Source organism: Aethalodelphis obliquidens, unplaced genomic scaffold (assembly GCF_003676395.1).
Source record: "Aethalodelphis obliquidens isolate GAN/ISIS:26980383/991018 unplaced genomic scaffold, ASM367639v1 scaffold42, whole genome shotgun sequence".
NCBI classification, from domain to species: domain Eukaryota; kingdom Metazoa; phylum Chordata; class Mammalia; order Artiodactyla; family Delphinidae; genus Aethalodelphis; species Aethalodelphis obliquidens.
Genome location: NW_020837986.1, coordinates 2463103 through 2478408, shown reverse-complemented (window position 1 = coordinate 2478408; position 15306 = coordinate 2463103). Strand labels below are relative to the sequence as shown.

The 15306-nt window shown below is 45.9% G+C and overlaps 1 protein-coding gene across 15 annotated transcripts in view; it reads left to right on the top strand.

Moving 5' to 3' along the window:
* PKIG (cAMP-dependent protein kinase inhibitor gamma) overlaps positions 1-15306 on the top strand; it is a 102277-nt gene that overhangs the window by 68430 nt on the left and 18541 nt on the right. For 13 of the 15 annotated variants that reach the window (XR_003427054.1, XM_027078245.1, XM_027078242.1 and 10 more), the window contains one exon: positions 5727-5796. The gene's annotated coding sequence lies outside the window, so the exon portion shown is untranslated. Of the gene's footprint in view, positions 1-5726; positions 5797-6618; positions 6725-15306 lie in introns of all 15 variants that reach the window. The other 2 variants (XM_027078255.1, XM_027078253.1) reach the window with 1 other exon arrangement.

Sequence of the window (15306 nt, the reverse complement as noted above, 5' to 3'; positions counted from 1 at the left end):
TCTGATGTTCAGTAAACCTGCTGAGGGCTGATGGGTACCGGAGACGAGGCTAGAGGAACAGGCTGATTAAGAGACAGCCTCTGGCCTGGTGCAGTTCTCAGGGCATCGCGAGGACAGGTGGGTGAGTGAATAATTAGAGTGGATCAGCAGCACGTGGACGGAGGTCGTGGTCTTGAGCTGGGTTGATTACCCCCACGCTCCCCTCCATCTCCTGACGCCCAGAGCTTTACCAGCACTCGCGTTAAGGGGAAATGAGAGCCGCTCCCGCCGAAGCATTCACCCCCAGCACCTTCCTATCCCCCTCGGCTTCAGAGGAAAGAAGGGAGTTCATCACAAAATGCAGCAGCCCCACCTTAGAGGACCCGGAATCTGCTATCCCATGTTCAGTAAGGAATTCTAGGGATGCGTGATTCTGTCGTCTAAAATCACCACTAAGTTTTCTGTTGGTTTGTTTTTATAACATATTGTGGCTTTTTTTTTTTCAGTTTACAAAATTGGAACATGTTCATGGAAGGAAAAGCGAGGTAGTACAGAAAAACATACTTAAATCATCACCCAGTGATTTCACTTCTCTGATTTTCAAATAAGGCATGGCGAGGTCAAAGGGCATGACCGTTTTTAGATCTCTGATACACGTTCCCGGTTTGCCACTGGAAAGTGTCAGCCTATATAAGCTCCCATCAGCAGTCCATGCTTATGCCCGCATCCCCTCACCCGCACACTGGCTGCATCTGGAGTTTAGCTCGTTTTAATTTCTCCCTAGGCAGAGTCCCTGTTTGCGTATCTCAGAGGTGCTCGTGTTCTGTGTTGCGGTCCCCGCGGGGGAAGAAACCACTATCTGCGCTTGGTTAGGGGCCCTGGCTTTCCTTTGTACTTTCCTGTACGTATGTGTGAATTCACCCATTGTAAAGAGCCCTTTGTGTTTTCGGTATTATGCGAGGTGCTATGGGCAACACCAAGGTAAGTAAGACTTATAAGTAGCTCACAGCCTGATAGGAAAAAAGGACTCGGTGACTCTTAACACGTGTGATTATGTGCCCCAAGAGAGGGACGGTGCTGTGGAAGGCCTGAGAGAGTAGCTATTAAGCTGGGACTTCGGTTCACTTCAGTAAATCTTTCATGTATTCAGCCCGTGTTTATTGAGCACCTCATATCTGCTAGGCACTGGGCAAGGTGGTAGGTGGACAGTGCTACATAGAACAGGCATGGTCCTTCCTCACGTGAAGCTTACATGGACTGATGGTGGTGTTATGAAATAAACAGCATGAGTGATGGATGCGGAGGAGAGTGTAGTTGGGGCAGGTTTGCCTGAAGAGCTGGTGTTTCAACCAAGATAAGGAGTCAGTTATGCCTAGGAGTTGGGGCAGAGGGTGCTGGGGGTGGGAAGGAATACTCCAGGTAGGGAGAGGTACACAGGTGAAAGGCGCAAGGCGGGAAAGCCTGTGGAATGTTGGGGAAAGTGAAAGGAGGCAGTGTGGCTAAAGCCTAGAGGGGAAAGGGAGAGAGAAGAGGGTGAAGGTTAGGATCGGGGGAGGGTTAGGAAAATGATGGAGGGGCCTGGTGATGCAGGGGATTTTCCTTCCCTTATTCAGCAGCTGTATACCAGTATATGAGCAAAATTTCTCTCTGAGTTGGCATAGAATAGTCCTCCTAGTCTGTAATTTTTTCATAAGGGGCAGGAAAAATCTCTTACTCCCAAGGGCCAATGTCTATTCATTGGCTTGCCTATAGTTCCCCTTTCTGATTTCAAATGTGAGCTCCCCGCTGGACTTGGGTTTGGAGACCTCAGTTTGTACTGCTGCTCTGTTACCAACTTGCTGTGTGACCTTAAAGGATCCTTAACTTCTCTGGGCCTCATTTTCATCTGTCAATGGGAATGATGCTGATCTGATCCCAGGGTCATTGTGAAGATCGAATAAGTATCCTAAACTGCTTTGTAAAATATGAAGTGCTGTAGACATATGAGCTATCATTATTATTTCAATGAAAGATTTCTTATCAGTGAAATAAGAGTTGAAAGTGAAGCATGCCACCAGGAAAGGGCAGAGTGTACCTTCCAGGCAACCCTGAAATGGCAGATTCAGCATAGGTGGCTCTCCTTCAAGAGCTTGTTGTGAATGCTGTTCCTCTTTTCTCTTTCATTTCATCCACTGGGATAAACCACTTCCTTCCTTTCTCCTTCCAACAGAATGGGTTACAAAACAATCCATTTCACGTCTCTGGATTCCAGGACCCATTTGATATAGAAGCCAGAGCATCTGCTTGGAGGCCAAGAGAGCCTTGTGAGCAGCGATGCTGCGGTTTACTGGGCTTTGGTTCCCGGCAAACATAGATGCCCGGGTGTATATTTAATTGGGTTTGGGGAGAAAGGCAATTATGGGCACAGAGCCACGAAAAGCAGTCAACAGTGCAGGAGCGGCCCACACACCACCTAAGCAGGGCAGTTTCAAGCCAAAGCTTTAGGCTTGCTTTTGGATTTTTAAAGGGGAGCATTTTTATTTAAGTAAAAAAAAAAAAAATTCCCTTAAAAAGTGACATAAATGCTTAGGAAATAAAGTGCACTCTTTTTTCCCTTTCATGAAGCTTTTTTAAAAAATGTGTCTTCCAGCTATTAAAATGATAGGTTGGAAGACCTGTTCTATTTGACCAAAAGAGAAAGTGACAGTAAGTGCAGTTAACTGTCCCATGTAGATAAATGGGTAGTGTGTGACTCAGTTTACCAGCATGCTTTCTCTGCTCTCATTAGTTTGTTGTTGTTTTTGTTTTCTTCATTAGTTTTCCCTAAAGTGATGCATATGCTTGTTGTAGCTAGACAATTTGAAGATGTATAAAGAAAAAGTTTGTAATCTCTCCCCTCTCCCTGCTCCCCATTTCCATCCTTCTGAGATAACCACTGTAATCAGTTTGGTGTATATCTTTCCATACCTTTCTCCAGGCTCCTACGTGAATGGATGCTTTGTGTATGTATGTGGTTTTTATGTTTTGTCACAAGTGGAATTGTACTTTATTATTTTGCCGTTTATTTTTCCCACTAAATAATACATCATGGGTAGGTACAAATTTGATTCACTCTTAAATAACTTCAGGGCTGTAGATCTCTAGAGGTACCACAGTATATTCAACCATTTCTCCTTTGGCAGATACTCGAGTTATTACCATTTTTTTTACGAAAACTATTGTTGCGTTAAATATCTATATGTACATATCTTTCTTCACTGGTCCTTTTGTTTTTATAGATTATATTTTCAAAAATAGTATTGCTGGGTTAAAGGGTATACGTACTTGACATTTTAATAGATAAAACTGTCCTACTTTACAAAGAGTTCTTATAATTTGCATTCTCCCCAGCAATATGTGAGTACTTCCATTTCCCTAAGTCTTTACCAGTATTAGATATTCTCTCTTCTTTCCTCCATCTCTCCTTCCTTCCATCTCTATTGTTTTATTTCTGACCAAGCTGATGGGAAAATGGTGTTTTATTTTTGTATATTCTTTACTGCTAGTGAAACTCAACATTGTTTCATGTTAATTGACCATTTCATTTTCCTCTTCTATGAATTTCCTTTGCACATTTTTCTTATGAATTTTTTGCCTTTTTCTCAGCAAGTAGTAGGAGCTCTTTATGTGTTTATGTATTAAGGATTCCATATGTGTTACAAATATTTTTCCTAATCTATTATATGTTTATTAATTTGTTTCTGTATTTTTCTTCATAGTGTCTGGATTTCTTGCCTTGTTTAGAATAACTTCCCTACCTCAAAGTTACATAAATATTTTCCTAAATGTTTTTCTAATACTTTTATGGTTTTAATTAATTTAATCCTGAATGTTTAATCCCTTTGGAATTTATGTTTATACATAGCAAGAGGTAGTGATCAAGCCTTTTTCTAGATGGCCAGCACCATTTATTAAATTAGCCATCTTTTCTATTTTGTGTTGAAACCCATCTTTGTCATAAATAATTTCCTTTATTGTATCTGTTTCTGAACTTGCTATTCGAATCCACAGCTTATTTGTCTATTCTTATGTTAATACTGTATCTTTTTATTATAATGTCTTTATAGTAAGCTTTTCTTGTAAGACAGATCCCCTATTTATTTTTTATAATTATCTTTACTATTTCTTGGCTAATTTTCTTGAGTACTTATTATTCCATATGAACTCTAAAGTGATTTTTTTTATTCACCCATCCAAAAAAATCTATTGGTAATTCTTATTGGAATTTAATTAGAATTATGTAGTCACTTGAGAAGGATGGCATTTTTGGATAATTAGGCTTTTCTACCCAGGAGCATGCTAACTGGTTTGCAACTTATGCATTCTATTTCTATATTTTGTTGCTTTTACCTTTAGAATTTCTATATGCATCATGGATATATTATCTAAAATTAAACAGTATTTCTGTGTTTGCCCTGAATAATCAAAAACCTTACAACATTTAACTCTAATTTCTCTTCCATCTTCAATGTTATTATTGTCAAACATGTAATATTGTCAATATTATCAAATACTTTTTACCTCCTCATTTAGCTCTGTTTCACTCAATCAGTACTTCTTTAAATTTACCAATATACTTACTAATTTTGCTCACTGTTGATTCTAAAATCTCACTTATTTTCTGTGTTCAATTTCTCTTCTGTTGGAGAATGTTTTTGGAGTTTGTCAATGGTAAACTTGCTCAGTCAGTTTTTGTCTGAAAATGTCTTTTGCCCCCACTCTTTTTTTTTTTTTTTTTAGTTAATTTATTTATTTTATTTATTTTTGGCTGCGTTGGGTCTTCCTTGCTGCGCGCTGGCTTTCTCTAGTTGCAAGTGAGCAGGAGCTACTCTTCGTTGCGGTGTGCGGGCTTCTCACTGCAGTGGCTTCTCTTGTTGCGGAGCACGGGCTCTAGGCATGCAGGCTTCAGTACTTGTGGCTCGCGGGCTCTAGAGCGCAGGCTCAGTACTTGTGGCGCATGGGCTTAGTTGCTCCATGGCATGTGGGATCTTCCCGGACCAGGGCTCAAACCTGTGTCCCCTGCACTGGCAGGATGATTCTTGACCACTGCACCACTAGGAAAGCCCTGCCCCTACTCTTGATATTTTAGAATTTTAGATAGCATGTATAATGATTATATGGAAGTTATGTATGCCTCTGTAAAAGTTTTCAACTAAAACAGAAGTAGTTAATGTAAAAAGTGAAAGTCTTTCATTCCTTTTTCTGAGTCCCAAAGAGAGCCTCTGTTCATAGTTTGCTGTTTGCCTTTTTCTATGTGGATTCAAAAATTTTGTATATACACAAACGGTGTACATTTTTCTAAGCATAAACAATCATGGTCATTTTTTTAAAAAAAGCAATAATATATACAATTTTACACTACTTTTTAACAACAGAGCATGTACATTTTCCCATGTCAGTATGACAAAATCTCCCTCATTCTTTTTAACGGCTATGTAGTTTCTCATCATATTGATACACCATAATTTAACTCTTTTCCTATTAACAGACATTTAAGTTGTTTCCTCTCCTATTTTTTTTTTACTTTTACACAATATGTTTTACTGAACATTCTTTTACTTATGTGAGCATACTTATAGTATAAATTCCTAGGTATCTGACTGATCCAAAGGATATGTGCAGTTAATATGTTAGTAGATGTTGTTAACTTGTATTCCTAAAAGACTGTTTCAGTTTACAACCCTAGAGTATGTCTGGCTCTAATTTTTGTTTTTCTTCTGGTTCCTTAGAATTTCCATATTGATTAGTCAACAGTGGAAAATCTGAAGAGATGCGAGCTGGAAAAAGAAACTAAACCAGGTGGGTAGTCACATTGTTCATACCACTACTGTAGCATCACAAATGTTTACCTAAATACCTTTATTTCCATTTGAAGAGGGAAAAGAAATAGATTCCAAATGAAATTGGAGAGGAATGTGGGCCCCATGAAGAAGAGGCAGGATGGCCCTTTTCAGAAGTTATATAACATCACTCTGCAATTTCAGTCATGATTCCATTTACATAGTTTCTCTATAGCAAAAGAAAGACAATTTACTTCTGGTGGCTTAAAAGAGAATGGGTTTCTTCAGCCATCTACTTAAGCAGATGGAATCATTCACAGGAGTTATTAGCAAACCTAGTCATGATGCCAACTTTCCTGTCCACCAATGGTTTGTTATAAAGGTATTTTCATAAAGACTAGGGCGCATTTGGGGAATTTTAATACTGTGATACAGGAGCAAAAGCAGGCAAAACCCAGCGCATAGAAACAAGTACAGCCCAGTGATCTGATGAGGAGAGATGGTGCAGGTCCGTTCCAGTTGTAAGAAAAATGCAGTTCATGCAACACAGAATGGCCTGCCTGGAAGTGTGGCCACCTTGGGTTAGTGTTCATATTTTTATGGTATCCAAACATTTTCTAACAGCTTCTGATCCGTGGTCCACCCACCTCCCTTGCCCCCACCTCGCCTACCCCTTTCCAGCTCCATCCTCTTGCATTAGGGCAGAATCTCCAGCCTTTAGTACTCTGTCCAAGTCCTAGTAGTCCTGGGAATTTGGAGGGTTTCCAGCTCCTTTGAATTCCCTCTCATGGCCTGGCCTGCCTCTAGCACCTCTCCTAAGATTCCTCTTCTCTGTTGGCAGAGCAAGAATCTTATCTGGAAGGCAGTTGCCCTGGGTCTGGAACTCCCCAGCTGCTTATCGGCAAGGCTTTTGGGCCTTGCCCTACAGTAGCTTCCTGAGCCACCAGGTTTGTGTCCTGTTCTGACTCAGTGCTGCTGGGAATCCCCTGGATGCATATATTTGCAGTGACTAGGATGCGGCAGTCAGCTCCCAGGACTGTTTATCTGGCCAAGATCAGAGGACCTTCTATTCCAATTGCTGTGGGAGCATTCGGTCCCAGCCACTGAACCTTGAAGTTTAGAGCCTGGGTTTTTAAACAGGCTTCTGGGGTTCAAGATTTCCCTGTAAACATGGGTACAGTTTTGTATGCATACACACACACGTACTTTTCTAGGCAAAACGTCTGTAGCTTTCCTCAGATTCTCAAGTGTGTCTGCGACCTCTGAATTGGAAGAATCATTGGTCTCGAGAGAGCCTCAAGTGGTGTGGGGCACTGCGTCCCCTTGGGCAGCAGCCTCCCACATGCCAGGATATCTTGGGCGACCTCACCAAGCCTCTAGGTTTTTCTGTTTAGGGTTGAACTGGGACAAATTAGCTAATATCACTGAAGCTCAGAGCCATCTGATGGGATGTCCCAAAGTCCAGTCATGGAATTGTACCCCCAGCCCCTGTTTCATCTCACTGAGCACACTGTGTGGGTTTTCCGGTTTCTGAGTCTGCAGCTCGGAAGGGCTGCTCCGGCAGCTACGCTGACGGCAGTGGGAATAGTGTGGGTAGCTAAATTCCATCTGGCTTACCACTGCCAAGAACAGCGTCAGATACTTTGCGCACCTTATCAGATACCTTGTACAACCTCCTTCCACGGAGGTTGGAACTGTTATTTTACATATGGAGAAACTGAGGCACAGAGAGACTTTGTAACTCACCAGAGACCACACAGCCAATAAGTCAGTAAGTAATACGTGACCCAAGCACATGAGCTTAACCACCAAGCTTTATGGTGAAAGTAAAGGGCATTTTTAGAAAAATAAAGCAGAAAAAATATGGGGCTGTTTAGTGTAGGGCAAACTGTCCTGTATCTTATAATAATACTAAGAACATTGCCGTGTTATACCAGATATGAAAAACTATGCACACAGCACTGATCTTAAATCATTAAGAAAAGGTTAGTGGGTAATACACTAATGCGTTAGTGCAATACCTGAGAAGAATTTCTCTCCTTTGTAATTCAGATAAGCTTCATTGAAATATAATTCACATACCACACAATTCACCCATTTAAAGTCTACAGTTCATTGGCCTTCGGTATATTCACAGAGTTGTGAATCTGTCACCATAATCAGTTTTAGAACATTTTCATTCCCCCCAAAAGAAATCCCACACCCTTAACTCATCACCCTCCCAAGCCCCCAACCCTCCCCAGTCCTAGGCAACCACTAATCTGCTTTCTGTCTCCACATAAGGTTTTGATACTTAAAGGAGTAACAGTGTGGGAATCTTGGTGATCTGGTGTGAGTCATTCCCTGAGGAATAATTAGACAAATGAAATTTGACTCTAATGTATTTTATAAATGGCTTTATTAGCTAAGAAGCTACAAGCATGTCTTTGATATGCCCAAATTTAGGGTTGACATAGGCAAGAGACAAGTTTGTTTCTGAGTAATTTCCACTTGTCAACGTCACCTGTCAAACGCGCTCTTCTCAGCGAGTAGCTGTAAAACAATGATGGGTTCGTGGGGCCGCATTTCTCCATTGGTGGCAGAACCAGTGGTGGTTCAGCATAGGATCTTTTTTCTGCCATTGGAATCCCTGGCTTGCTTCTGTGTCTGCCTGGCTCTAGTTGTCAAAGTGAAGGGCACTCATGTAGTTGCCCGTCACTCTGAAATTCAGGACAGGATCCCATCAGACACTCAGAGGATGTACAACCACATGCTCTCTTGAACTCTTGTCACTTTAGCAGATCCACTGTGTATCTCTCCTGACTCATTCATTCAGTCGTTCTTTTTGAAAACATTTATTAGGCGCTCTGCACCTGGCACTGTGGTGGGTGCTCAGGCAGTCATTCTGAAAGCTCCTTCTCCTTATTAGTACAGTGCGTGGCCTTATTAGGCCCAGGTGGGCAGAGCCATTTGCACTGAGACAAGCCAGAGGGGCAGGGAGTTTGGTAACAGAACAGTTCTCTGATGGGGATGAGACATATGCAGTGTCACCCACATCGAGACAGAGCCGTCCCCAGAATGCACCCATCCTGAAGAATGTGCGAGGAGTCGGGGATGAGGAAACCCAGGTTCAAGGCCTGATTTGGTCACTGACTGCTTAGAGGACCTGGGGTGATCCCCGCAACTTCTCTGAGCCACAGGCTGTCCATTATGAGGGTTAAGTAATGCAGTGCTTCCCAAAGTACCTTCAGTACCAGTGCTGGGAAGAGTCTGTACTTAGTAAGTGTTGAATGAATGACTGAAGGAGTGAAGGAACATTCTGTGATTCTCAGAGCTGGAGCAGAACCCTAGCAGGTCAGGCGACCAGGTGGAGACAGGTATAAAGACCAAGGAGAACCTCCCTTTCTTCTCCCAATCAGACCCTCCTGCCACTTTCGCCCCTTTAAGCTCGCCTTGTCCTCGGCTCCCACATCCTCTGCTTTCCTGAGCCAAAGAGAGGCTCCACCTTTGAGGCCTCGGGCCTAGGAGCCAGCCAGGCCTGGGTGTGAATCGGGGGCTCCGGTACATCTTCGCTGTGTGTAAAAGGGATCTAATTGTGCAGGGCTACAGGGAAGCGAAAATAGGATGATATGGAAAGCATTTCTTACCATATCTGATGCATAACATATACACCCATAATTGGTAGCCGTTTTTATTTTATTCTTATCATTGTTGTTTGTTTGGTCAGGAGCCAGCGCTCGTATGGTGGTTTTCATCACTGGCTTGAGAGTGCAAATGTTCTTCAGTTCTTATTTTGTTCGTTAACGCATTCATGTGGATATATTTATTGTGCATCTTCCACGCATCATGAACTGTGCTGTTTGCTGGGGATACAGTGACAAGAGAGTCAGGGTGCCTATCCTTCTAGAACCAGTTGAGAGGGCAGGTATGGGACAAGTGTATCAGCACCTGTATGGTGGCAAAGCAGGGAGCCCTTATCTTTTCTGCTGGGTCAGGGAAGAGGACACTGGGCCTGGGGGCTGGCTGTCACTTGAAGACCCAGTGCCTGGAGGTAGGGGGCAGAGGGCTGGAATACTAAACCGAGGGGCTGGGGTCCAGTGCAGACTGTGGTTACGTGGGCCGAAGGCACAGGGGAATCTGTACTCTGCTCCAGTCGGATGGTTCCCGGCTTGCAGACATGTTGTTCTTCCCGGTTCCAAGGGAGGCTTACTTCATTAGTAATCTTCTGTGTTGTGTTGTGTGGATTGTGGGCTCTGCTTCTGTCCGGCGGCAGGAGGAATGGCAGGCGAACTTTGTTTCTCCTTTGGTTTAAGACGGGAGGGCCCCAACTAGAGACGCCCTTACTACCCCCAGGCCTAACTCCCCCTGCACTAGAGGGAGGCTCTGAGAACTGGCGTGGAAGGAAAGCGTTACAGCATTCATTTGGAAATGCCACAGAAAGGGTAAAGTCAAATCAGAGCAAAACTCCGAGTCAACTCTTGTCCTCCAGGACCCTGGAAGGTCCCGGCCACCGTCAGCCTTCTCTCTCCCCACTTGCTGCACCCCAGCCCTGTGGCCTCCTTGCCCTCTTTCTGGACACCAGGCAGGCCCCGCCTCTTGCATGCTGTCCCCTCTGCCTGGCCCACTTTCCCAGGTATCTGCCTGCTCTCCCCGCTTCAGGTCCCTGCACCCGTGTCCCTCTTGTTCCTTAGTATGGGTCGCTCCAATAGAATTCTAGCTTCATGAGGGCAGAGGGTCTGTTTTATTCGTTGCTGAATCCCCGGTGCCCAGTGAGCAATAAATATGAAGGAGGGGAGGGAGTCATTTCCTTAAAGTTAGTGCCTGGACTCCTGAGCCCCGCTCTGCCTTGTACATCTTATTGTTACAGCCCTTAATAACCAAGCTTTTTAAAGATCCTTAAAGTTTTAAAAGATTCATATACCGCAGTGGTCCCTAAACTCTTTGTGCTCTTGTTACATGTGTGGGCCATGACAATCTTCCATCGGTAACAGAGGCTGACAAGCGCAGTGCTATTGGCTAGTAAGCACACACCACATTCCCCGCCTGGCATTTATTAGGATCCCTGAGGGAGGCAAGGGGTATAGTTTGAAGCTGTTCCCCAGTGATTCCAGAATTCTGATATGTGCGCCCCTGCCCCCAATGCTTGATTAAGAATTATGCGTGTTTGGGTCGACCTCCCTAACTAGACCGTGAATGTCCCTCAAGGGCCCCTGCTGTCTCACTGTTTTTGTATCTGTAGCATCTAGTCCCAAGCCTGGTACACACTGAGTGATCAGTAAAAGTTCATGCATGAATGGATGAATGAATTGATATTATAGAGATAATATCTTGCTTCTTTTCATTCTCCCCAGCGGCTTTGGGGCACGCTTTCCATAGACTTCTAGAGGAACTGTAGAGGGACCCCGAGCTGGAAGTAACATTAGAGATCACTCTGTTTACCCACTGCCACATAACACATCACCCCCAATACTTAGTGGTTTAAAACGACAGCAGTAATGTATTATTTTTTGTGCTTTTTCCTGTGGGTAGTGGCATGTGCTGGAACAGCTAGGGACCAGCGCAGCTAGGGGCTGCCTGCTGCATCTCTCTCCATGCCGTCTCAGGACCTTTCCATGTGGTCACTTCATGGGGCTGGCTTGGGCTTTCTCAAAGAATGGCAGCCTCAGGTATCCTACATGCAGCTCCAAAGACAAGTGTCCCGAGGGAGAGCCAGGTAGAAGCTGTGACACCTTTTCTAACTCCATCTTGGAAGTCATGTCTGTTGCAGTCTGTTAGTTAGAAGCAAGTCGCTATGGCCAGCTCATTCAAGAGGATACAAATTACACTTCACCTCTTGATAGGAGGAATGTCAAAGACTTTGCAGATGTGTTTCAAAAACATCACAGAGATGCCCAGCTTACCTCTTCATTCTACACTTGAGACCCCCGAGGTCTAAGGGGGAAGGACCTTGCCCAGAGCCACCTGGCCTGGCATCGGCAGAGCTGGAGCTCAGTCCAGACCCTGGACCTTTGGCCAGCCTGCCTGGAAGTGATCTCACTTTCCCTTCTCCAGCCCTCCTTCCACATTATGACAGGGACTGCCTTTCTCTGGGAACCTTGCATTTTAGCTGAGCCCTCACCAAGTTTAGGTAATGTGTGAACAGCAGAAGACCTGGGTAGGCTCAGTAAGCCTGGTCCTCAAGCAGCAATTCTGTTGGAGTATTCTGCCTCTTTCCAGACACCTCCATAGAAGCACAGACTTTCACGGATTGAAGAGTTTGTATCGCTGTCCCAAATGCCCAGCCCCCAGCCCTACGTGAAGTGCTAACACTGCCCAGCCACAGGGGGAGATAACAGGGTTATAAAATGCGTACCCCCAAATACTTGTTTTTTTCAAAGTTAAATAAGAAAAATTAGAATTTGGTGGCAGACAGAGAATCAACCCAACATCACTGAAGAGATTCTTAAGATTTTAAAATAATAGCTGGAAATTCTAAACAGGATTTTGCTTAAGCTTGGGTAAAATGCATCTGGGTATATGCTTTAGCCAGCATTGTAGAATATTTTCTTAGGACTTTATTGCTTTCTTGTCCTTCCTTCAGAAATGCCTTATTATGAGGTTGGGGATAGAGGAGAAAAAAGGGGAGAAAAGGGAGTGGACAGTTTTGTTTTTTTGGTTTTTTAATACATTTATTTATTTTACTTATTTATTTTTGGCTGAGTTGGGTCTTCGTTGCTGTGCGCCAGCTTTCTCTAGTTGCGGCGAGCGGGGGCTACTCTTCGTTGTGGTGCACGGACTTCTCATTGCGGTGGCTTCTCTTGTTGCGGAGCACGGGCTCTAGGTGCGCGGGCTTCAGTAGTTGTGGCTCGTGGGCTCTAGAGCGCAGGCTCAGTAGTTGTGGTGCACGGGCTTAGTTGCTCCACGGCATGTGGGATCTTCCTGGACCAGGGCTCGAACCCATGTCCCCTGCATTGGCAGGTGGATTCTTAACCCCTGTGCCACCAGGGAAGCCCGAGTGGACAGTTTTTAACAAACCCTTTCTGCCTGCTAGGCATGATGGTAATTCATTTCTACGCTTCCTGGCCTAATAGTACAGGCTCACTCCTGCCCCATACTCAGTGGATAATAGGACCTTGGGTAAGTACTTAGCCTCTCTATACCTCAGCTTCCTCCTCTGTAGGACAGAAATGATTAATGCTTTCTACCTCAGGGAATTGCTGTAAAATTAAATGAGATAAAGCCTGAAAGATGCTTAGCAGTGGGACTTCCCTGGTGCCACAGTGGTTAAGAATCCACCTACCGATGCAGGGGACACGGGTTCGATCCCTGGTCTGGGAAGATCCCACATGCTGCGGAGCAGTTAAACCCACGAGCCACAACTACTGACCCCACATGCTGCAACTACTGAAGCCCGCGCAGCCTAGAGCCTATGCTCCGCAACAAGAGAAGCCACCGCAATGAGAAGCCCGAACACCGCAACAAAGAGTAGGCCCCGCTCACCGCAACTAGACAAAGCCCTCGCGCAGCAACGAAGACCCAACGCAGCCAAAAAATCATAAAAAAAAAGAGATGCTTAGTGCGGCATGCAGTCAGGACGCTGTAAATGCTGGCTCTGATTGTTGCCCCAAACCACCTTTCCAGGCAGTTGTCACACCCCCATTTTATAGACGAGGACTCTGTGGCTAGTGAGACAGCTCTAGGGACAGAAGCTGAGCGACCCCAAGCCCTTGCTGTGTCACCGCACCACGCAAGACTCCAGTTGCTCAGTCAATATGCAGTAGCGGTGGGCACAGGGGCTCTGGAGGCCTCGCGACCTGTAGGGCCCCCGTGCCAGTGTCCCAGAGCAGGGCCATTTGAAAAGGCAGGGCCAGGAATCCACTTAAGAGGCTCTGTAAAGAGCAGAGTGACAGAGAATGTTCCAGGCAGAATAAACAGTCTCATGAAGGCCCTGAGGTCAGGAAGAGCTGGGTTGAGGAATTAAAGACCAAAATGGGCCAAGAAGAAAATGGAAATGAGACAAAAGGTCGCAGAAGGAGGCAGGGCCAGATCAGAGCAGGATGTCAGGGGCTGGTGTAGAGTTTGGATTTTGCCAGATGTGGAGTGGAAAAGCATCAAAGGTTGAATGAAGCAGGGGAACCACATGACCCAGTGTCTGATGTGCAAACATCACCCTGGCCCTTGTGGAGAACACAGACTTGGGTCGAGGGCAAGAGGGGAGCAGGGAGGTGGTGAGGAGACACTACCAGGGGTGCAGCTGAGAAACGGTGGTGACCAGGTGGTGCACGTGGAGGGGAGAGGGGCCAAGTTCAGGCTCTCTTCTGCAAGTAGAAACGACGGGACCCGGTGACGGATTGGACATGAGTGATGGCCCCAGGTTTCCAGCTTGAGCAGCCTGTACAGCGGGTGCCGGCCCTGAGCTCAGGGAGGCTGGGGGGAGCAGGCTTGTGACTGAACTTGTGAAGTTGGAAACGCTGGGGAGATGTCCAAGGGAAAGGCGAAGTAGGCAGTTAGGCTGCACATCTAGAGCTCTTAAGAGAGGCTTGGGGCTCTGTGGGAATCATCAACACAGACTATTAAGGCAAAGGGTGAGAACCCCCCCAGGGGGCAGATAGAGAAGAGGACGCAGGCCTGGTCCCGGTGGGGGGGTGAGGGAGGGGTCACCAGGGCCCCTGACAGAGGAGGCGCCGCGTGCAGGAGGTTAGGAAGTGGCCCGACAGGCTGGAGGAGGTGCAGCGGGGGTGGGGCCTGCAGGCCCTGGAGGAGAGTGCTCTGAGAAGATCTGAGAAGAAGGGCGTCCATGGGGACCCTGCCCTTTCCTCCCACCTGGCGGCCTCCCAAAGCAGGACTCCCCACCGTCTGCCCCCGGGGCTGCGTGTCTCTGGCCCCGTGGGTGCAGAGGCCAAGGTCCTGCCCAACTGCCTCCAAAGGAGGCCTCACTGGGGTCCCCTCTCTCGGGCATCAGGTCCTGCCCTGGCAGGAGACAGGTTCCTCTCTGGCGACTTTGCTCTGGGGGTGTCCCTAAGGGACTAGATAGAGCTTGGGCCGGTCCCCAGCAGGCCGCACGTAGCCGGGACCAGCTGTCCTGCCCTTTCCCAGCTTCTGGGATGTGCTCAGTCCGGGGCCCTGACTTCTTTACCCGCCTCAGTGCCTCTGTGGGTCTGGCTGCCCATCACAGAGAAAAGCCTCTTCCCTCTGAGTTTGAGGAGGCCCCGGTATTTCCATCAGGTTTCCACGGCCCTTTCTTCCCTCGGAGAAGCCTTAGAAAGCATATTGCCCACCCCTCGGGAGGCCTGTCCCAGGGCACCAAGTCCCACTCTGTGCTCTGTGTCCATTGCAAAATGGTCTGCTTTCTGATTTGTATGGTGTCTGCAAATATTTAATTTTTTAAAAAGGAAAAAAAAACCAAACAGGAAATGACCTTTCTGGTATATTTGGAAAACAATTTGGTGCTGTCATGGAATCTGCCTGAGCAATGAGGACTAAGCTGCAGGCTTGGAACAGACCATGTAGCTCTTGGCAGAGGTTGGGACCTCATCAGTTTACAGAGCTGGGGGGAGAATAAAAACAGAAG